Source organism: Chaetura pelagica, unplaced genomic scaffold (genome assembly GCF_000747805.2).
Source record: "Chaetura pelagica isolate M959 unplaced genomic scaffold, ChaPel_1.0 scaffold235, whole genome shotgun sequence".
NCBI classification, from domain to species: Eukaryota; Metazoa; Chordata; class Aves; order Apodiformes; family Apodidae; genus Chaetura; species Chaetura pelagica.
Window position 1 is genome coordinate 755,723 of NW_009953215.1, and position 16,519 is coordinate 772,241.

The following is a 16,519-nucleotide window of genomic DNA, read 5'->3' on the forward strand; positions in this document are numbered from 1 at the left end:
AGAGCCGCCTGGCAGGCAGCTCCCAGCAGCGGGGACGGGCGGCAGCACGCGGCAGGAACAATGGCGGCGGCAGGCTGCGGGTGTAGACGACCGCCTCGAACACACGAGGAGAGAGCGAGAGAGAGAGAGAGAGAGGGGCGTGTCGCGCTGCCTCTCTCATGGGGTTCTTCGGCGCCAATTTTGCATTTCCGGGCTTTTCAGCCAATCAGACGGGACCTAGTCCTGCCCCTGCTTCCGGCCACGGCTCCTCCCCTGCAGCAGCTGCTCCCCCCCCCATACACACAGAGGGGGTTCAGCGCAGCGTGGAGACACCGTTTTAAGTCAGTTTTGTCGGCTGACTCAAAGGACATTTCATGTTCGTGTAAGGAAATACCTGGTCCTTCACACATACGTTTCTGGAGAACATAAACCCAAGATTTTTCAGAAGGATTCATGACCAATTTTGAAGTACTCAGGACAGACTACTAAAAGCCATTTTGCAGAACAGCTTCATTCTTTTTTAACCACAGACCAGATTTTTTGGAGCTCTCTAGGTGCAATTGCCCTTTTTGTGCTGCTACCAGTCTGTTCAATAAATTGTGCTTTGTGAAAACAATGAAAGATGACTTTCAAAGCCAGGGAAAGTGCAGAAAGCCTACTACTAGCCATTGCTGTTATAAGCCTTCAGTGAGAGCTCTGAGTCATGTTTTAAATTAATTCCACTTTTATTAGAAATCAATAATAAATATCTTGTGTGAAAAAATATATAGGAGTAGATGGGCTATGCTCACAGCTCTGAGATAATTAATCTAGTCAGATCAGTGATTTATTTGTCTTTTTGTCATGAAAATATTTAATTTCAGGAATTTTTATCATAGTTATTGTCTTGATCAGAATATTGTTTCACATTTTGGACTTTGACACTGCTGAAATTCCACTGACTCCAAGGTGATTTTTGTCAATATTCAATTCCATTTATGATCAGGTCAATGCTAACTTTTGTCTTCAGACTTTTACAGCTACCAACCTGAGAAACACTGTGAATTATTTGGACTAATTTTGCGTTGCAACCATGGTGATTTTCAGCCTTAACACAGGCCGACTTGAACATTACCTACTTGTTTTATCTTTGGAATTGGTATTGAAATAAAAATAAAAGTCAAGAAGCTGGATGCAGCTGCAGAGGTGCAGTGAGAAAGCAAGGCCGGCAGAGCTGCCGAGTCCCTTGCAGGGAGCAGGAGCTAGATCACAACCCACCTCTTGCAGGGCTGGACTGATGGAGGCAGACCCGGTGGGTAGCCCTCACTCAGTGCCTTGGCAAAACTTGGAGCCCAATAAGGAAAGAAAACAGAAAACCAAAACCAGAGTGAAGAAAACTTTCAATCCCACATTTATTTTGTGGATAAAATAAGGATTCCAGTGGGACTGTAGCTCAGTAACTGCAGTGAGAACTCATAAAAGTTGAGTCAACTTCTAGGCAGAACAGATGAGAAGGCTAAGTTGGAGTTGCACGTAAGAAACATCAGACCTGCAAATTGTGGCAGGGAAAGATAAATTACCCTCTCACATATAGTAGTATCTCAGTAATGCTTGTGCAAAGCTGGTGAGTGCTGCCCTTGTTAGAGAGATGAAGTAACTGTAATTTACTTCTTGAAGCAAATGCATTTAATTCAAGACTTGGGAAGTTTAGCAACTTCTGAAAAAAACCCAAACATTTTGGACTGAAGTCCCTTATATTTGTTTTCTTCAAAACAAGTTGAAACAGGGACAAAAAAAAATAAAAAAATCTCAGCATCGTTATACAGGATGCTTATAAACCATGCTACCTATAAATACACAAAAATTTAAAAAATATAATTAACAATCATGCTTATGACTTGAATGAAGAAAATGGATTGTAGAATTTCACACCTGAGGCTGCATCTCCACAGTCATTTATTGCATGGATGCATTTTAATTTTACTCTTGAAAGCAGAAATGACTAGTGTTGTTACAGGGAGCATATGTACTTATTAGACTATGATTTTATTAGAAGCACCAAAGCTCTTCTTCTTTATGTTTCAGCTTGTCTATGATAGCCTATTCAACACTGAGTTTGCTTTAGACTTAAAACTACTGCCTTCCTACTGAAGGCAGCATAATGAAAGGTAAAGCTTTCCTACTAGAAATATAAATAGAATATTCTAAAACGGAAAATATTTGGACATTTCCAGAGAAAGGAGATGGGTTTTTTAGATACAGTCATCATTATGTTGGAAGAAATGGCAAAGAATATCATGTGTGGGATCTACTGATTACAGTTTTCAAATGTTTAATAATAGACATCTGCAGCTTTGGAAATCAAATGTATTTCTATGACACATTTGCAAATAGTATTTCCAGACCACATTTGGACAGATTGCTCCTCCAAATGAGAGAGGCATAATGAAAGTCTAAATTGGCTAACCCAGAAAGAAGAGCTTATTCTTCTCCCATCTTCCCCTCTGTTTATTTGTCACAAAATGAAAGCTGGCAGAACTTTATTTTTATTTTATTTTTTTAAATCCAGGAAGTTTTTCATTTGGAGTGGATTGCTCTCTTAATGACGCATCCATGTTCTTCTATGAAGTATTCAAAAAACTGTTTCACTTAGTAAAAAATTTCTGTTAAAAATATAAGAGTTAATAGAAGAATTTTGACAGGAAACATGACAATGTAATAGTATTATTTATTACATAGTTTATTATAGCAATGTTTAGCCTCTTAGCTGTTTTAACTTCACATCATACAGCACTTCTCTCACTGACTAATATGTGACTTGTCAGATATTTAGAATACTTGGAGAATTTGTTAATAATTTTTCAATGAGATCTTTTTCCTAGATAAGAAAAATAAAAATTGAAAAATATTATTTACAGCCTTAATAAAATATTTTATTCACAACAGACAAATGCTCACAAGTGCAACAGCAAACACAACATGTACTATTTGCTAGGTTTATGATGAATAAGAATCAATGTTAATTGATTATCTCCACCCCACTTCCTGTTACATAGTTGCTAGGTTAACTGCTAGATTGTAATGTGAGCAATGAAGCAGCTTTGCATTAGCAGTGGGAAAATCAGTGCTGTTCAATATTTTTCTGCACCTTCAGGAAGCATCTTTTCCCACTGACCTGATTTCCTAACACATGTTAAACACACTTCTGAAAATAAACTCCAAAATAATATCCCAGAGATGTTAGTATAGGTACTATTTCATCCACAGATTTTAATTGTGTTTCTTGGTCTGATTGATCCCCATAATTGGCTATGTGTGGTCTGCCAAAAATGTCACATTATGAATGAGAGATTCATAATTCATACCTCCACCAATACAGGAGGTGTGATGCATCATGTAGCTGTAGAACCATTTTAAGTTGTAGAATCCTGTAACACAAGTGCGGTCATGCTGGAAACTAAAGATGCAGCAATGAAGGAATTTTTTGGAGAACAATGATGGACTTATTATCCCTGCTTAAACAACTGACATGGATAAAATGGTGACATTTGTTGTGTACAGAATCACTGTGGTGTTCTTTGCTGTAATAACAACAGCATCCTTCCCTGCCCCATTGTTTATTCACACCTTCAGATGGCAACTATGGACTGTTAAAATCAAGCTACAGAAATCATACAGGTTTCAGCAGAGAAGTGATTTAGCCTGCTTCATTATTTCATTGTTGACTTTGTCTAAGAGGTCTCGTTCTTCCCCATTATCAAGTTCGCAGGTCCTGAGGTCCACCGTGCAAGCCAGGAGCCACCAAATGTTCAGGGTCTCCTCCTACATAACCTGAAAGAAACTCTCACATCATCTGCTGCTCATGGAATCTCAGTAAGACTACTGAAATTATTTTAACTGAGATCTGTTCAGTGGGAAAGACCTCATGGCACCCACTTTTCCTTTTCATGTCTTCAGACTTTGTGATGAGACCATGGCAGCATAATGCAACTGCTGCCCCAGAGTATGAGAAGCAGTCAGAAATAAGGATCTCAGGGAGAAACTCGATGACTGAGATGCTAGGAATGTCCAGATAAACCCTTAGACTGTAGTCTTAAACTATAAACCTACCCTGCTCAGCATCTTCCCAGTCTTCTTCAAGCTTTTTTCACTCTGAGTGCCCAGTGAGATACCCATGCCTGGGGGTCAGTGCCCTGCACAGTGTTCACCTGCAGTTATTGCCCTTCTCAGCCCACCTCTGCCAGGCTTTGGTTTCTGTGTAAAAGTGAAATGCAGTCTGCTATTCAAGAAAACAGCTGGGATGAAAGATCAGTGAATGATAGATGAAAACTTCTATGTTAAGGAATATTTGGATTTTTCACTTATCCTTCACTTATTCCTTGCTGTACCTGACAAACATTTGCTTTCTAGTGAAGCAGTGCACATGCCAAATTTTGTGAAATCCTTCTGGCCTGACCTTCACTGGTTGCTGGGATAATTTTTTTTGCAGGTGAAGAGAAAGCAGGTTTTCTACATGATTGCCAATTCAACAGCGGAAATAAAGTACTGCAGCTAAGCTAGGAGAGAAAGAGATCATTAGGAGATCAACTTTAAATCAGATCAGCTATTTCTATTGTGTGATTTCTGACATCTACTTAGTTTGATTTTCCCATATAAAGGCATATAAGTTTGCCAGACATGCAGCTGGTATAAGGAGTTATTTGAGTGGAAGTGCAAACAAAATTTGCTCAATTAATTCTGCTTGCTTATTTTCCTTTGATCCTTTGCTGTATATTATTTTGTCAGTCACCACTCAAGCCACTCTGGCTACAATAATTGAAGAAGTACACAAGTATGTTTATTATTTAAGTTCCCACAGCCTGTGTGAGTAAAAAAAAAGAAAATGAAAAAATGTCCTGTAACATAAAATAGTAAGAGGGAAGGCAAAATGTACAGTATGCAGTGCAGATTTTGGAGCAAAATATTTAGAACTAAATTAAGAACTAATTAATAAAGAGATGCTACAAGAGATGCTGGTACCAAAATCACTTCAAATAGGAGAGGAAAAGCTGGACAGATTTAGGCATTGTAAGGTCTGGGTACTTCTATAACACTTAATCGGTTCCAACACAACAGATAAAGGACTGATCCTGCATCACATTCCATCATGGCACAGCAGTGATTGAAGAGACATTATTAGGTCTGGGGATAAGAGACTTGAAGAAAAACCAGACTAAGGCAACTGGGACCATTTGATGGGGGATAATACATACCTGGGGATAATGCTGACCCTCATATTTCAGAGACAACAGAGGCAGATACATAGAAAGAAGAACATGAAGGTGTGAAAGAAAAATAAAGACAACTAAAATGGTAAAGGCTGTAATTTGAGACATTTTTATATCATCCAAATGAATGCATGTTTTGAGGACTGAATTGCAGAGATGAGAGGAGAGCTGCAGTTACAGTGCAGCATGTGAGGAAGAACAGTATCTATTCCTGATTAGTATCTCAGCATCCCACTGTCCTCCTTTATTGTTGTGTCTATAAACAAATGAGTCAGAGAAAAAACTCAGAAAAGAACATTGTTTTATTGAAAAGCTAACTCCTTTCTTCCCACTCTACACCCTCTGCTTCTGCCCTCCTCTATCATTCTTTTTGATTTTCAGTTAGAAAATGCAGGGCCACTGCTTCCAATTGTATTTGGTTTTGAAAATTTGTAATATTTAACTGCAACTGAAAAGAAAGAAAAAATATGTGTGTTTTCAAATGGATCACAAAGGAGTGTTATTTGTCAGGCACTAGTATTTGCAACCGTGCACTAGATCGAAGGCTTAAATAAGAAACAAACTTTGTTTTTAAACAAATTTAATTCCCTTACTATTCTGTCTTCCACCTGGGACACAGATATGATACAGAGTTCATACACACACACTGTGGGAGGTGACAACAATCATAATTTTGTTCTTAGAATCAGCAGTATAAAAATAATGAAATATGTGTAAGTAATATATTTCGGTTCCAAGGTAACTTCTTAATCTAGAAAGAACTAAATGCCAGTTAAATGCAAGTTCAGCAATTGTTTTGTTTCTCAACTTACTGAGAATGAACTTACAAATGATCTTACATAATGATCTTACAAAAATTTGTTGCTGTCCATGTTGGCTTAAACATTCGATTGAGAATCAAAAAACACACAATGTTACTATGACCCTTAACAGGTATAAACACTGAATTTCTAATCAATAATGTATCAGGAAAAAATATCTCTTCATTAACCTAAGTTGCAGCAATTTAAGTGCATATAAAAAGGAAAAAAAAGTACAATGGAAAGCCCACCATGATCAGTTATGTTGCCATTTTAATATCATAAGTCATGTAACAAAATTGTTCAACATTGATAAATAGCTGGCATTTGTGCATAAAATGACTGCAGACAATTCCTTTCAGTTAAGAGTAGTTAGCACAGTTCTGAAACTTTTAGATACAGGAGTTGATAAAAAACTCATTTTTATTTATATCTTCAAGCCCCCATCCTAAAAATAGTTGAAAAAAGACTTGATCCCATGTACATGGCTAAGATAGTGGTGTAGGGTTTAATCCTGGTAGGCAGCTCAGCACCACACAGCCGCTCGCACACTTCCCCACTCAGTGGGATGGTGGAGAGAATCAGAAGGGTAAAAGTGAGAAAATTTGTGGGCTGAGATAAAGAGAGTTAAATAAGAAGCAAAAAAGAACAAGCAAACAAGCAAAAACAATAAAGAGGAAAAGAAACAAAACCAAGAATAACAAGCAATGCAAAAAAAACCCTGGTTGCTGACTACCACCCAACTGATGCTCAGCCTGTCCCCGATCAACAGCAGCCGTGGCCAGCCTCCCTTCCTCCCCAGTTTTGTTGCTGATCATGATGTCATGTGGTACAGAATATCCCTTTGGTCAGTCAGGATCACCTGTCCTGGCTGCTTCCCCTCTCAACTTCTTGTGCACACACAGCCTGCACACTGGTGGGGCAGTGAGAGAGGCAGAAATAAAAGGCTTTGACCCTTTGTAAGCACTGCTCAGCCATAATTAAAATATCAGTGTGTTACCAACACAATCCAGAACAGCACCCAATTGATTAACTCTATCCCACCAAAAACCAGTACATACATACAGGTTGTCTCTAGCACGAGATGTTCTAATAAAACCTCGCTTACAAACTATGAGGGTTATAGTTTCCTTTTCCTGAAAAAGAGTTGTGCAAATTTTCTCTTCACTTACTAAGTCCTGTACAGGTACAACTTTACAGAAGACCATGAAGCAGAAGGCAAAGCAATATAAAATCAGTGTATGATCTGATTTATATCAGATTCTTTGTTTCTCTGAAGATTAAAAAAAAGGTAGTACCTAAACAAAATGTAAATCTAAAACTTTTCCTGTGAAAACAGCAGTTAAACACTGTCCTGCAACTTCCATTTAGTTGGAGTTTCATTTTATAACCCTAATAAATGGGAAACTCTGTTCCTCAATGTGACAGACCCTTTGGTTACCAAAGTGCCTGCAGGAGTGAGGAAACCTGTGCTGCCCTTGAGGGAGGTGTCCCATGCCAGGGCCTTCGGAAAGTCTGGGTCCCCCCATCCCAAAAGGGGACCCGGTTTGAGCCAGGGTAGAGGGTCCAGGAACTGAATTACATCTGAGCTGCTGGATGAACCTCCCCTTTTAGCTGCCTTTTATTGTTAGCAAAGCAAAAAACTAAAGCATCATAATGGCAATTTCCTGTCTTTCAGTAAGCTTCTTCTCCCCAGGATTGGTGTGGAGTAAGCTCTACTGTGACTGACTGCTTGAAAAGACACGTGCAAAATACATGTGTCTGTACTGCTGTGAGGACACCACACTGAAACTACCAAAAATCGAACTTTTCACTTGGAAGAGGATTGTTTAATTTGTTTGCTTGATTCCTGCCATACACTCAACTTTACATTATTAGGTTTTCCTTCTACTATAGACTGTGTCTCTGCCCTTTCACAATTTCATTCAGAGGTTTTTAATTGGTGAGCACAGAGAATTACAGGGACTCAGAGGAGAGGGTGGATGTATTTCTGTTCCTCAGGGGTCTGAAATAGCAAAGACCAGCCCTGATTTGAAAATCTGCAGATTGAGCCAGACCTCCTGTTAAGGTACGTGAAATTGTTCCAAAAGGACAGGAATATTTTTAGTTAGCCAGTCAAGTCACTGCAAGGTTGTAATTAAAAACAATGAGGGATTCTTCTTTGCCAATTGGCTAAAATATCCCTGATTGGATTATTGTTATTTACTGAATTTTAAAACATCTAAATACAAGTTCCTCAGGGTTTATTTGTTTGTGTGTTGGGATTTTTTGTTTGTTTGTTTGTGGTCCAAAGTGCATGAAAAAATGCAGAGATGTGTGTTTACAGAGGTATCAGGCTTTGGAAAAAACAGATATAAACGATAGCTTCCAATGGTTCTGGCAATTCATCATGGTATCTTGCTATATATTGAATTCTATCCCTGCAGAAAGAACGGGAACTACCAGACATCATTGTTTTAAATTAGGCTAGTTAGAGTTACTGCAAAAGATAATTAACTTTTAGCACATAATTGTTTTTAATTTTCAAAAATGCACACTGAGATTTGAACTTTTTGGTTTGATTTATAAAATAAAGATTTGGGCTTGAGTTTGATTTATAAATTTAGTTCCTAAAGTCTCTTTTTCCTCTCCAAAATGACTCTTTTCTTTCAGTGAAGCATGTCTATTAGAAAATATTTTGATAACTATATAGAGGTTGTATTAGGAATGCCCCTAATTGTTAAGGCCACTAGATTTGCTAGTAATGGCCTTGTATGTCTGAGTTTTGGAATGAGCAGAGAAGAGCTGAAGATGCATTTGGAAAACCAGCTTAATTAGCAATCCTCCTCCACGCGTGGCGTCCCACTGGGGGCAGTAAGCCAACACAGTGCAAATGCATCAACCTAAGTGACCGTTTGTGTTAAATATACTCTGATTTTTTGAACTCTGTATTTGCCTTGTAGCTTTTTTAGTCTTTGTATTAGATTTAGTGTGTTTATAACGTGACTTAGAAACTTAAGTATCTTCAAGGACCTTGCATAACAGTTGTTGATAAATGCTGTGATTTATTTTCTTCTATAATCCCACCACAGTTATTTTATTTTTAACATAGAAACAGTCTACAGAACTTACACAGCTTCATGACCATGTGTGATATACTGCAGAACTACAAAAAAATGAGATAGTCTTGTTGTAGAAAATATAGCATGGGAGATCCCGAACTTGAAAAGATGGTTACTAACAGTACTAAAGAAGCTTGTTCCCATTTCTCTTACAGAGACTGAAATTAAGCATGGCTTCTGTTGTTGGAAAGAGGCATAAGATGAGAACTATATGCTTTCTCATTTGATGATGCTGGAAGAATTGCGAGATAGATGAAATCTGGTAGTAGATAAAAGGAAGGACAGTCTGAACAAATGTAAGGCTATCTGTTTTGATTTCATGCAGAATAAAGTTGAGGGAGTTCATGCCTCTATTCTGCATTAGGATACTGCATCTAGGACTTTGTCAAAAGCAAGCTTGTCCTCAAGAACAAATTATCTAATTGCTGCTGCACAGTTTAGGGAGACCAAGCATTGTTTCCCAGGTGGATAATGGAGATGGAGATTAGGTTAAGCATCAGTGACTGTGGTGGGAGTGTTCTGGGGATCTGGTGCCCTATTCAGCCAGGACACCACCACCACAACTGCCCTCTCCTGCAGTCAGTGCAACAACAGCACTTCTCTGATAAACTGACAACAATCTCATCTCCACATTCCTTCTTAAAAAATAATCATGATGTTTCCTCAGAACTGAATGAAGACTTCGTCAAAGATTTTGCTTCATCTGTTCTAACAATAGCTGGGTTACAGAGAAGACAAGAGCATATCACCAGCTTTAGGGATCTAACTAGCTCTCTGTATGCTCAAGAGGCTGATGGCTTTGGGATGGCAGGATTGAAATCCAGACCTGGCTCAAGAGACGCCTGCATGACGGATCTGGCAAATGAATCTGTCTGTAAGCACACAACTTTATCATACTAGGCCCCAGCTTATTTAATTTGTGGAATCCTACTAAATCACAAACCCAGACAGTGTGACAAAATTCGTAGCAATACATTCATTTCTGGCATTATTTCTTTTATTAGATTTATTGGGATTTATTGCTATTTTCTGTGTGACTGTAGTCATGTATGAAGATATATGAAGTTATTTTCACTCATGGATATGTCTCCATTGTGTGTCGGCCCATTGCAAGCAAAATAACTGTAAAATAAAATTATTCATAGATATAGACCCATTTAGCTAAGATCTGTCTGGAAAGAGGATCCTTGCATGATATTTTTTGACAGTTAGCAAACATGAGGTTGGATGGATTTCCAATAGCACAGAGTTCAGTAGGAGGCATTTTGTGAACAGAATGTGTAATATGATAATAAAATTTATCTTCTTGTACTGGCTCTCATTTTCCTCCTCTTGCTTGTTCCCTTTTGTGTAATTTTCTAGTCATGCTAACTAAAAACATAAGTTTCAGTATTTAATACTGTGCATACTGCAAGAAAATTCATTTAAATAGTCAGAAAACTACCAGCTGTTATAGACCTACACAAATCTTTATCTACTCCTTGCAGACTCCTTTGATTATTTAGTCATGCAATTTGAATCTAGTTTCACCATTATGTATTTATTTGCTTTGTTTCTTGAGTGACCTACAGGTTTGTTTGGGTGTTTTGTTTTTTTTCCCTAGAAGAGTAATCTGAAAGTTAGGTTTAACAAACATGTATTTCGGGTACAAATGTAATTTGATAATTCACTATCAAACTTTAAGCCCTTAGTGACTTTGTGCTCAGAAAGGAGCCTTTGAAGTATTAAGAGACTGATGCCTAACTATAATAAAAAGAGAGCTGCAGTTAAAAAAGAAACAATCTTTCTCCTCTCTTGACAGTCAACTTACTAAATCAAGTGGAGAGAAAGCTTCAGATGAATCAAATGAATATTCTTACTCAGTCCAGGACAGTGAAAGCAGTTCTGAGAAAATATCCACTTTTTTTTAAAGGGCACTAATTCAGAGATTACTTTCTTTTTATCTATACAAAACATAAGATACCCGAAGTCCAGAAGGGTCAAAACTATAAAACATCTTTAAAAGTGTTGCAGATTTGGTAAAAAAAAAAGGTCCATAAAGGCTAACTCACTAAACAAAGAGCTTCCTTTTGCATCCCAATTGGGTGAAAAAATCCAGCAAGATAATCTTGCTGATAATAATTTTCCTTAATTAGTTCGCATCCACCACAGACGATACTGTTAGGAAAAAACAAACCAAACAAACAAGCAAAACCCCCACAAAGTGCAAAACGGAAAAAAACCCCATACAACAAACCAACAAAAAACCCCAACAATAACCCATAACCCACATTTGTCAGTCATGGACATTTAGACATAAAGTTACTAAAGCAAGGGTTGGGTGTTTGTTGTCTTCTATGTTTTTGTTTCTGTTCATTAATGCTACAGTGCTACTGTACTTAGAACTGGGGAGAGCTTTCACAGGTTTGTGTCAATGGACTGTCAACATAACACCCCGAAGCCTGGGAGTGTGCTTGCTTGATGGGTGAGCAAAACAACAGTAACCAAGCAATGGGAACTATGCAGCAGACTACCTATGTAAATAGTCAGAAACAACCACCAAAGGACACTTTCATGTAGCAGCAGAACATCATCTCTGTTAAAGGTCAGAAAAAAATGTGTCAGAACCAATAGGATTACTTTGAAGACCCTGAGCAACACAGTTTATTAAGAAGTTGAAACTCTTCAACTTTTTGCAGTGATTTTGATGCAAATAATATCTAGTAATATTTAATAAAGTATAGACCATTATTGCCTGTGACTATTTTAGCTATGCAATGACAACTAAACTAAAGCTATATAATTTATCCCTAAAAAGGCTCCACCAGGGAGCATGTACTGTACTAAATCATGTTACTTGAGACTGGTATATATCCCACCTGTATGCAGAACAAAAGAATGATTCTCTACGTGGCACAATTTTTTATTTTCCCTCAATCCCACTGCTGAACTGGAAATATTGTATTACACATGCAAAAAGTTTTTTTGCTACAAAGTTATCCTCAGTCCTATAAACCAGCTTGGTGATATGTGAGCTGCTTTAAACATCTCTCTCAGTCTGTCTGTTACTCAGTTAAAGGCAATGGCCTACTAAAACCAAAGTCCAGGAAACTTGTGCACCATCCCTTCTGTATATCATTCATCCTACTCTCTCAAACAATTTATAAATGTATATATTTGGTGCATTTTGGATTTCAGAATCAAAGCCTACATTGAGTCTCAGGCAATTAAATCTCATATGTTTAATCTACTACATAATTTGGGACTGGAATTACCTTTTCAGTCCCCCATGCCTTCCCAAAAGACATGATTTAGTAAAAAAAACAATAACAAAGCTTGAACCAGAGCCAGCTTGGGGAGATTCTCTGGTCTGTGGCAGAAAATCAGGAGAGGTGAGCTAATGGCTCATGAATCTGTATTTCTGAAAAATGTATTTTGTTTTTACTGCATCTGTTGAAAGGAGGTAGAAGTCAAGAGTGAAAAAGGAAACAAAGCAAAAGAAACCATCTGTGGTAAGCTAATTAAAACAACTTTGGCTCATACACCAATGCTTTCTTATCTCATAAACAAAAGTCCTAAGCAGATCTTTGGCTAGAAAATAACCCTAGTGTGTAAGGAATTGATTGACACATTTGTGGAAATTTTACTTGCTGAAAAGTAATGTTTATGTGGACAGAGCACCAATTTATGCATAAATTTAGAAGAACATTCCATGCAAAATTAAATTTTTGAATATTCCTAAATTCATAAGTAATAGAAAAATTGTAAATTCCCCACCCCCTACCCCCCTTGCTGCTTTTTAGAGAGTAGCTTGCTTCAACGTTTTCGCATTCTGCTTGGATCTCCCAAGCCAGCCCCAAGATAGCCCCGAGGTAGCCTGAAGGATCATGCCTTTGGGGATTTGGGGCTAGGGAAGGAGCAGGCTTCTTTTCTCCTTTGTTGCTATGACACCTGGAAAATAATTGGCACACTCGCAAATGGTGGTTTTCAGTAGCTATGGCATGCGAGGATTACAGCCTTAGCAGAAATATCTGTTTTCCCAACTGAAATTTTCCAGGGAGCCTCACAGTGCATGAGCAATATTGAAATGTGGGATGAGGGAGAAGCCTCATGTTTTCCTCTGGAGTGACAAATGACTTCTGACGTGTAAGAGAGCAGGGAATGTGCTCTCAGACCACTTCTTTTTCTTGATCTAGGATATCCAGTGGTCACCACTGACATCTTCTAGGAGTTAAATTGTTCAAGCAAGCACAAAATTTATTAGTGAACTTGCTTTGTAAAATAATATTTTCCTGCCTGTTCCACAGTTGTTCTTGAGACACTTCCCTATGCACGCTCAGACAGCTTTATCTTGACCACCACAGTAATAACTGTACCAAAGATTTCTCTACCAGGGAGGCAGAACCCTGAAGCAGTTAGTACTGTGATTCAATTTGAGTAATTATCCCAAACTGCCAGTAGCTTGAGCCTAACACGATGACAAAGAAACAGCCACATGGCCGCTCACTCAGCTTCCCCCCCACACACACACACTGTGGGATGGGGAGGACAAACCCAACTAGAAAGTTCACGGGTCAAGACAAAGGGCAAAGAAGGTTCTTCACCGATTAAGCTCTCGGGCAAAACAGCCTTAACGTGGGGAAAAAATAAATAAATAAATTCACACTTATCAAACGCACACAGGACACAGACAACACAAAGAGCAGGGCCTGCATATGTTACCCCAGCCCTCTCTTCTTCCCGGGCCCAAATCACTTTGTTCCTGGTTTCTCTCCCTCCTTCCCCCCAGCAGCACAGGGGGACAGGGGATGTGGTTTAGAGTCAGTTCACAGGCTGGGAGTTCCTGCTGCTCCTTCCTCCTCTGGAAGAAGGATTCCTTACAATCCTTCCCTGCATCCCCACGGGGTCCCTCCCATGGGAGAGAATCCTCCATGAACCTCTCCCTCACAAGTCCTTCCCATGAGGTCTGGAGCTGCTCCAGCCTGGGCTTCCCACAGAGTCAGGGGCTGCCTCGGGAACAGCCACCTCCCCTGGAGCCGAGGTCTTCCACAGCTGCATAATCTCAGTCTACTGACAGCCAATCCAAGTCCACTGGCAACAAAATCCAAGTCCACTGGCCAAGTGCACCCCTCCTGGCACCTTCAGGGAATGTTCCACCATGTTCCTCCATGAACGCAGGACAGCTGACATCTCGCTGTAGGTTGCAGGAAACCTACTTGGGCACCGTCTTCCCCTTCTTCCTCACCAACCACTGTGATCTTCACCCCAGCACTGCCTTTCATCTCTACAGCACAGCTCTTCTCCTCCAAGTGCTTCTCCACTCAGGTCTTATCTCAGTTCTTTAGTATGTTAATTGCTGAAGTGCATCTATTGTCTGTCTAATGGTTCCTTGGCTGGTTTCGGAGCAGGAGGAGCTTCTCAGCTTCTTACCAGGAGCCACTCCTGAGGCCCTTTTCCCACTACCAAACCAAATGAGCATAGTATTACAAAATGAAAAAAAATCAGATGGAGATATTTGAAAAGGTGCTGTAACATTGTACCTTTTCATACATGTGCAATGATATACCTACCTGAGTTCTGCAAACCAAGAAAGATTTGCTGTGCCTAATCTTAAAAGTATGACCTGTGTAAAATGTAGTTGTTTTGCATGTGAAAGCTGTGGATAATATTTGATTTCCAAGTTTTTGCAGCTTTTTAATTTATTTATTTTTTCAACACATTTAGTTTGAGCCTCATTCAGTTCTGGTAAGGAAATATTAAACAAATCCTCAGGTAAATGAATGACTCGTGATTGTGATTAATTTGGAAGATTTTTTTTAAAAAATTGGCCTCAGAATTCTATCACTTAGAATCATGAAAATTATGAAGTCTGAAATCTTTATCAGAAACCTGTTAACATCTGATGATTTTTCAGGAAATTCCAGTTTCTGGAAGAACTTTTCAATTAGTCTTACCTTGCCTACATAATTTTCTTTTCTAAAGCCATGTTTTCAGTGGCAAGACTTCCATTCTGAACTCTAGATGATCAAAATCTAAATCAAATTGTTCTGAAGTAATTGTCATTATTTGAATGTCATTTTTAATATCTGGAAATATGAAATCTGAACATTTTGAAATGTCTCCTTCTTTAATTTGTTCATGTTCAATGAAAGGAGAAAATTTTGTTTGGAAGTCTTATTAAATTTGACAGAAATCTTTATGTTTGTTCATTGCTAGAAGTACAGCCCTTGTCTAATTCTTCATCTTTGACACCAGGAAAAAAAAATAATAAAAAAACCCCAAACAAACAAAGAAAACCCCAGCAAAAACATTTTATTGCAGAAAATGCTGGAGGTAGGTAAGAATTTAACAGTTTAGCTTTCAGAGGGAAAGGCAGCAGTCAGTAAGGGGAGAGTGGACCGCTGCAGTTAGCAGCAGATTCAATGAGATGAAGTATATAACACACTTTGTCCTTTGCCCCATTTCTTGTTCCGAGGATGTAGAATGCAATATGATGCCAAACCAGCAACTGCATTAAGATCTACTATGTCTTTTAAGGATTGCAGGTCCCACGTTTATACAAGACCAGCTTGACACGTGTATTAACCAGAGCAAGGATCTGAACTCTGGTTTCTTGTCTTGCTAGTAAGTGGTGTAACTGCTAGATCACAGAGTAAATTATATTTTCTCCATTTAGTCCAAAGAATATTTGGTTATTCATATAAAGTAAATCCACTTCAATAAAAGAAACTAAGAGATTAATAAAATTTCTACAAAAATAGCCCCGAGGGTGACAATTGTCTTCACAGTTGATGAGCTAGGGTGTCTGATCTGTGTTTGTGAAGAAACCTACCTCTTTTATGTGCTGGGTGAGTCCTCTAACTGCCAGAGAGGTTGGCTGCTGTGAATGAAGGGATATTATCCACAGAGACTGGATTCTGATGGCAATAAATTTTCCTTATGTTTAAGCCAATATATAGTAGACATCTGCATACAAACAACACATGTATACTTGAAGAAACTTTTGGTTTTGCTGATGCTGTGTTTTTAAATTAAAAGCTTTCTGTCAGGACATTTCAGACCAGCTGAAATAGCAAGACAGGTATCATGACTGATTCTCCCACCTGCATTTTACCAGAGCTCATATTTGATAATATTTGACATCACTTTTCCAATAGGCTTTATTGAAAAATAAGCGAGATGTGGCTGGAGAACCATACGATATTAGATTTACCGCATGATAAACCTGTTATTTATGTTTTCAAAGTAGTAGTTTTGCAATGTGTTGTACTATATGTTCAGAACATGTCCAGATTTTAAATTGTTAGTATGGTTAGAAATGCAATAAATATTGTGGTAATTAAAACAGGCTCTTACAGCAAGTAATAACATTAAGTATCTAGACAGTTGATTAGCCTGGTTTCTTGGGTGTAGG